The 7,087-nt window shown below is 30.5% G+C and overlaps 1 protein-coding gene and 1 pseudogene across 4 annotated transcripts in view; one reads left to right on the forward strand and one right to left on the reverse strand.

The window, feature by feature from the left end:
- LOC117172559 overlaps positions 1–7,087 on the forward strand; it is a 279,531-nt gene that overhangs the window by 194,665 nt on the left and 77,779 nt on the right. The gene's annotated exons all lie outside the window — the stretch shown is intronic.
- On the reverse strand, positions 5,446–5,583 carry LOC117174023 (annotated as a pseudogene).

Genomic DNA, 7,087 nt, shown 5'->3' on the forward strand with positions numbered 1-7,087 from the left:
TTATATTATATTATTATATTATTATATTATAATTATAATTATACCTTCATGTAATATTTTTTTATTTTATTTAACTTTACACTGCTACAAATTAACGTTAATTAAAGAAAGTGTGTTCAAAATCAATGAAAGTTTTTACTGTGAAATATATTCAGTTATTAATCAAACTGACCATTTAAAAAAATGTATTAATGTAATATAGTTTTCCTAAAATTAAGATATGTATTTTAAATCTTCCCTTTGTTTGTTTTGAAAGTGATTGTATCTGTTTCCATAATGAAATTATGACAATTATCAAGGTTATTATGTAGGTCCTTGTAATACTCTACAACACGTGTCGCAATAAGAGCATTCCAATTTAGATTAAGAAATAGGATTCGGTTCCTGCTGATGAATTATACGTAAGTGGTTGTTCATATCATTTGTGCAAGCAAAAACGTCATTGCACACTTTGCATTGCACATTGTTCCTATGTAACAAATTTATAATTTATGACACAAAATTTCTAATACTTATTATTTTATGCGACAGGAAACAAAAAAATTATATAATACAATACAGTTTTGCAACTGCAACTCGTTTTGAAAAATTTAATTTAAAAAAGGTATATTGGTTCCAGAGAATGAATGTAGAAGTTGACAATCTCAAAGTGGCACTAAACTGCCACATACAGTTTTCAGTTAAAGAAAAAATACAAACGTATTTCCGATATACTAGGTATATAAGTTACTTCAAATGTTCATTTTGTTGGAAAAATAAAATGATGCTGATTTAGAATAAAAACGGTTTAATTCAAAAAATTATGTCCCAAGAAAATAAAAATTGAAAATCGCGATGTCAGCGGTTGAAAAGTTAGTACCTAACTGGGACACTGGGACACTTATTTTTGGTTCTGCGAGAAGTTCAAAAATAATTTTAAATTTGAAAAAATGTTCAATATCATGTAGATTTTTCAAGATTCTGCAGAGTATGCATGAAATCACACGTCTAGACTTTGCACCAAACTTAGAAATAACGACAATACTTTTATGAATGGTGGGAAATCCCGCATTTAAAAGCCAACCTAAAACCCCATTAAAATTTCAGAGCAATTAGCAGGATTTAGATCTATTTATTACCCGGACTAAATCTCTCAAATGCCCTTCTTACAGTTTTGTTATAAAGGGTACTAACTAGTTTAGAAATGTAGGTGGAGATAGATATATAATAGAGGCTGATAGATATGGAGATAGTAATAGAATAATAGATTTTTTCATTATGTTAAATATGTTAAATAATATTAGTCATGATTTTTTTGTGAAAAGCTGCTCATTTTAAGACAAGTTCTCAATATAAAAATATTATTGTTGTTTCTAGAAACAAAAACAGTTTCTTTCCCCCTTAGTTGAAAAATATTTTTCCAGACCAAAAATATTTTAAAATGTTGAATTCGTGAATTTGTTGTACTTACAATTATTTTTATCTAAAAAATTATGCGTATAAATAAGAATTATTTCTTAAATACCGCCTCTTTTGGTAATTTATGAGACTGCGAGTACGATAATAATAGAAAAGTAGAAATAGTAGAAATTCACTGTGTAAAATATTCCTATTTAATTTAATGATAGTTATATATTTCAAAATTAAAATTAATAATAGCTATATCGTCACCCTAGAAATAAACTAAACCAAGTCAAGTTTTTGAAAATTTTCAACTACGATTATTTCATTAAAAGTGAGAATTTTATCACGCTATGTCCTTTTTTGCATTTCTATAAGTAAAAGAATTCCAAATTCGTAGAGCATATTTTATGTGGATAGTTTAATTTTAATTTGAAAAATAAACATTTTGAAAATTATATTTAACTTTAAAGGGAACCATGGAAATTTTACTCAAAAGTCAATAATTTGAGAATAACTTATTTAATTCTAGGTATGCCATAAAACAGAATAACAGAATATTTTGTGTACTTACTTTGAATCGGAAGATTTTTTTAAACTTTTTTTCTGGTGAATAATTTTCTCATGTCTGCTTAAATTTTATAGTCTATTATATGATTTTTCAGAGAGTGAACACTTATGTGGATAATTTCAAATAGAAGATTTTTTCTGGTGAATCATTTCCTCATGTCTGGTTAAATTATATTTTTGACTGAATGTTTTTTCACATAGTAAACACTTATAATCTTTGTGTGGAGTTTCACATTTTTCACTATGAACCTCACGGAAATGTCGACGTAAAGTTTTTTGATGGAAAAAGTTTTTTCACAATAATCACAAAGTTCCATCTTGACAGTATTTGTTTATCGCGCCAACGACAGAAATGACTTATTTTCGGCACTCGGCTACTCGACCTAGGAGCTTTTCTGTTTCGTACATGATCGGATGCGACCGGCCTCTTTCGGCTCGTAACGTTGAGTTTGTCTTTATTTATGTAATAAGAGATTTTTCGAAGAAGAAGCAAGCGTGGATGTAATCGAAGATGAAATTATAAATTTATAAGCGATGATTGAAAGAGACACACTGATTGCCCTCTGATTTTTCAGTAGTTTTTCTACATTAATTATAAAAATTTAATGAAATTTATTTATAATCATTATAAAGAATATATCTAATTAGCATGAATTAATAATTACAAAACATAAGGAAAAAAGCAAAATTTTCTTTCTAAATTAAGGTATTACCCGTTATTTTTGGGTTTCATTAATTCCTAAAATAATTTTATTAATTTTAATTGTAGTCTGATGAGGGAATTAGTAAAATTACGAAACGTTACTTTATTACAATGTTTGTTTGAGCAGAAACTCTTGTAACAGTAATATAATGAAACACTAGTCTGAAAGTTGTCATTCACTTTTATATTAAGAGGCAATATTAAGCAAACTTCAGAATAAATGATTGTAAGAATAATAAGCGGGAAATAACATGAATGAGCTAAACATGTGATTTTGGTGACTGTGTAGTATGTGTAAAAGTCTAACAAGTATGTACATGAAGAAATAAAATTCTATTCTCTATTTTATATTTGATTTTTTCTCTCTGATTTTTTCAGCAGTTTTTTCTACATTAATTATAAAAATATGATGGAATTCATTTATAATCACTGTAAAGAATATATCTGATTAGTAGGAGTCAATCATTACGAAAATAAGGAAAAAAGAAATATTTTTCTTTCTAAATTAAGGTATTACTCGTGCGAATGGCATCAAACTTTAAACTTAGGCATTTGAAATTTCGCGCCAACTGACTCTTTTCGGCTTCGTACATGTTCGGGTACGACCGGCCTCTTTCGTTCATTTTGTTGACGAAGATGGAATTTCCGATCCCTTCTACAAAAAAATAGAAACAAATAAAGGTAATCCTTTAGAATCACGGCTTTTCTGAATTTCATCATTTTACGTGCAATTTTTATTTTAATAACTTTAGTTGCTCATTAAAAACAAGAATCAGTCGGGGGAAGCGAAAACATTATGGTTTTTATGCATGTTTTATCTATAATAAAGTGTAATTTTTTAGAGGTAAAATTTTCGAAAAACCTTCAGAAAGGTAGTTGGATGTGACAACTAACTCTCCCCACTTTGTTTTAGTAATAACAATGAGAATTTCGTCTATTTACTCCTAAATTCCAGTGTAAATAGCAGAAACAGCTTCCTTTTCCCAGCTGTTTTTATGGTTAAGTATAACGAACCAAGAGACATTTAACCTTTACTTCAATCACAACCGATCGCTTTTCCAACTTTAAAACAGGCCTTGAAAACGAAAACATGTATTTAAAAAATATTTTTCTCGCTTTCTCCGACTGTTCTTATGTTCAGTAACCAATTAAAGGTATTTTGGTAAAAATTGCAAATGAAATGATGGAATTCAAAAAAGCCATGATTCTGCAGTATTACTGAAATAAAATTTATTGACAATGAAGTAAATGTATAAATATAACATTTCAGTCACAAAGTTACTCACCTGTTACGGTACAGCAGGACAGCTACTGTATGTTTACACGATTGACTGGTACCGGTTTTGCACAAACATGTCTTTTTGTCAATAGACACGGAATATTCTACATACGAGTCATTATTACAGTTATTCCTAATTTTTGATCTGTCAGTTATCGTATGTGGATCTTTTGTTAAGGCGCTAGTTTGAAGGCATAAAGCATACAAATTAATGCATTCACCCGTTTTTGAACTCACGCCGCACATGATTATCATGCCAGAATTAATCACTCGCTGACCATCTCTCATGTTCCTGGATGACGACGTAGCTTTCGTGAGCTCGCACAGAGTATCTAACCGCAGTGACAACATTTTTCACGTCCTTAATTATTAATAATAACTTGTTTTTTACCGACTCCCATTCAAAACCATACTGATCTGTATACTTCGGCGGCCATGTTTTTGAACGACACGAGCGCTCACAGTCCCGCGGTGTTATTTTTTCCCCCCAATAGAACAGTAGTCAGTTTTTAAAACATAAGAGTAAGATTGGGAGCGACATGCTTAAAATATACTTTGAAAGGAGCGTTGTATCCATGGACCTATAAATTAACGGTATGAAGCACAAAGTCCCATCTTGGCGAGCGGGTTGACTTGGTACATCGGGAAGGGTGAAGTTATCCCCACTCTATTGGCGGACGTCAGAGACGACTCGGATTGGCTAGTAGCCGAACAATACTACACTTTCAACCGTTTAAACTGAAATATATCATAGGTCCATTATTGTAACTCACGACCAGCTCTTTAGAAATTTGTTTCACTATCGCTGTACAAGTTAGAGGGTAAGTCAGAACGAAAGACGAAACGTTTAATGGATGCTAGAAAACCTTTGCTGGAAGATCCACTGACTGATTCTAAATGTATTGCTCTGACAGCGAGGCATACCAAAATTTTATCTTAGTCAATATAATCGTTACTTATCTCCTCCACGAAGGACATTCAGATGAGCTTGAGTAAAAATGAGATTTGAGATTCAACACTGAGGTAACATCACCAGATGCTTTTCATTAAAGGATATGTAAGTGTTTCTTTTATCCAGAAAATTCTAGCTTGTAAAAGATAATTATGTTCTGCCAATAATAATTTTATAAGTTTAATTTTATGTGGACTTGATAAATTTTTTCATACTTAAAAAGGAGTTTTTTGCAGAGAATATAAATAAAACGACTGCAATATACCGTAACTCTCAACAGTTATGGCCAAAAAAAAGTTTTTGTGTAACAATTGACTAAGTGAAAGAACGGTATAATCTGCTACACAAGTATGAACTTTAGTTGTTATTCGCTTCTTAAGATCTTCAGTAAATGGAGGGCCTAGTATTAACGTAGGAATTTTTCCAAGAGTTTGGGAAATTTCCAAACATTTCTTGAGAAAAATTCCCAAGCTTGATGGAAACATACTCATAAGTTTAAATATTTTCCCAAACTTTCTGCAGGGAAAACAACTATGGTAACAACTATGGCGGAATAATGTTTAAAATTTCGAGAATTTTTCCAAAATTTGTGGAGTATTGATAAAAAAGCAAGGGACAGCTTGACCTTAGTGCAATATAAAATCCTCGCCCTGAAGGAACCCCTTCTTGACCAAGGTAGCCTCGGCACCATTTAAGTATATTTTGTTCTACGTCGACTGTTCTCTTAAACACTCGACGCGGCGAGAGAGCAGCACGTCGCGTCTTGGCAAATTTTCTTCCGAACTACCAGCTCAGAGAGGCAAGATTCACATAAAGGCGGTAGCGAAATTATAATTTATTATGATATAATAAATAATAATAATTTAATTATTATACGTAATAATTTGATAATATTATTATACATTATATTTTTATTAGAAACTAAGCTTGAGATGAAAACTTTCTAATAATATAACCGTAAGAGAACAATGAATCATGTCGCATATAGCATCGATGAACTATATGAACTATATATAAATTAACTAAGTAACTATTTTAGACAATTAATAATCAGCTGCATTTTTTTAGTAAATTTATATTATGGTTTAATTGGTTTCTTTTTTTGTTGCCCGTTAATGGTGTAACCGCGTGGCATATGTACAAATAAAATAAAATAGAAAATTTTAATAATATATAATTGAATCATATGATTCTTTGATCATTGAGCTAGTCATAATTAGTGTATTTGATATTCGATATTAAAAAATCAGAAACCAAAAAATGTCTGCAACTTGGATTTGGAATTTGAATGTTTTGACTTACAAAATAGATTTCCGATTTATATATTCTAAAATTCTCATACAACATCTGAACATTTAAAAATATTTTTATTTAAGGATGAAAAATTTTCAGTCATCATTTGTGTGACCAACACTTAAATTCTGAAAATCAAAATTCAAAATTTAAAAAGGAATTTTTGTTTAGGAATAAAACATTGTCAAATGGAATTTCACTAAAAACATAGAATTTCAAGAATATTTCAAACTTTTGGAAAGAGAATTGCAGTTGCCTGACTTTTAGATTTGATGGAAAGAATCTTGTCGCCAAACAATTTGAAAGTATCATTCTCGATAATGATCCCTTCTTCGTTCGTTTCAACGATGTCTTTCATTTGAATTTTTGTTCGGCTGCAGAGCAATAGTAGCAGAATTTCAAAACTTAAATTTTGTATGTGACAATATCGTACATGTGTATGCAGCTCAGAAGAGTTTTATTTTTCTCGCACTTTTAATTTTGTGTCTTAATCGTTTACCGAATTATCCATAAATTCTTAGTGAAATTTTATTGGCACTAAATATCCCAACTGTTATTATTAGTATTTTTGAACATTTTTCGCTACCTTGAATCCATTATTCCAAATTTCTACATTTTGAATTCTACAAATAATGCATAAAACGTTTCTCAGGAAAGGTGTACGGAAAAAAATAATTTTCTGGATTAGCTAGAAATTGGCTTCCACACACAAGTTGTACCATATAATAACACAGAAAATCGCCGATCGTCCAATGTACACCGAAATAGGTGTTCAATAGAGTTGCAACAAATTTGAACCACACAGGTTCATTCGGAGAATCTAGGGGAAAGGCATCATTTAGACACTATTTTTTCTCATCCAGTGCAACGTGAAGTGTCGTCTACAAACTGTAAGTCACCTGTCAAGATC

This window comes from Belonocnema kinseyi, chromosome 5 (assembly GCF_010883055.1).
Source record: "Belonocnema kinseyi isolate 2016_QV_RU_SX_M_011 chromosome 5, B_treatae_v1, whole genome shotgun sequence".
NCBI classification, from domain to species: domain Eukaryota; kingdom Metazoa; phylum Arthropoda; class Insecta; order Hymenoptera; family Cynipidae; genus Belonocnema; species Belonocnema kinseyi.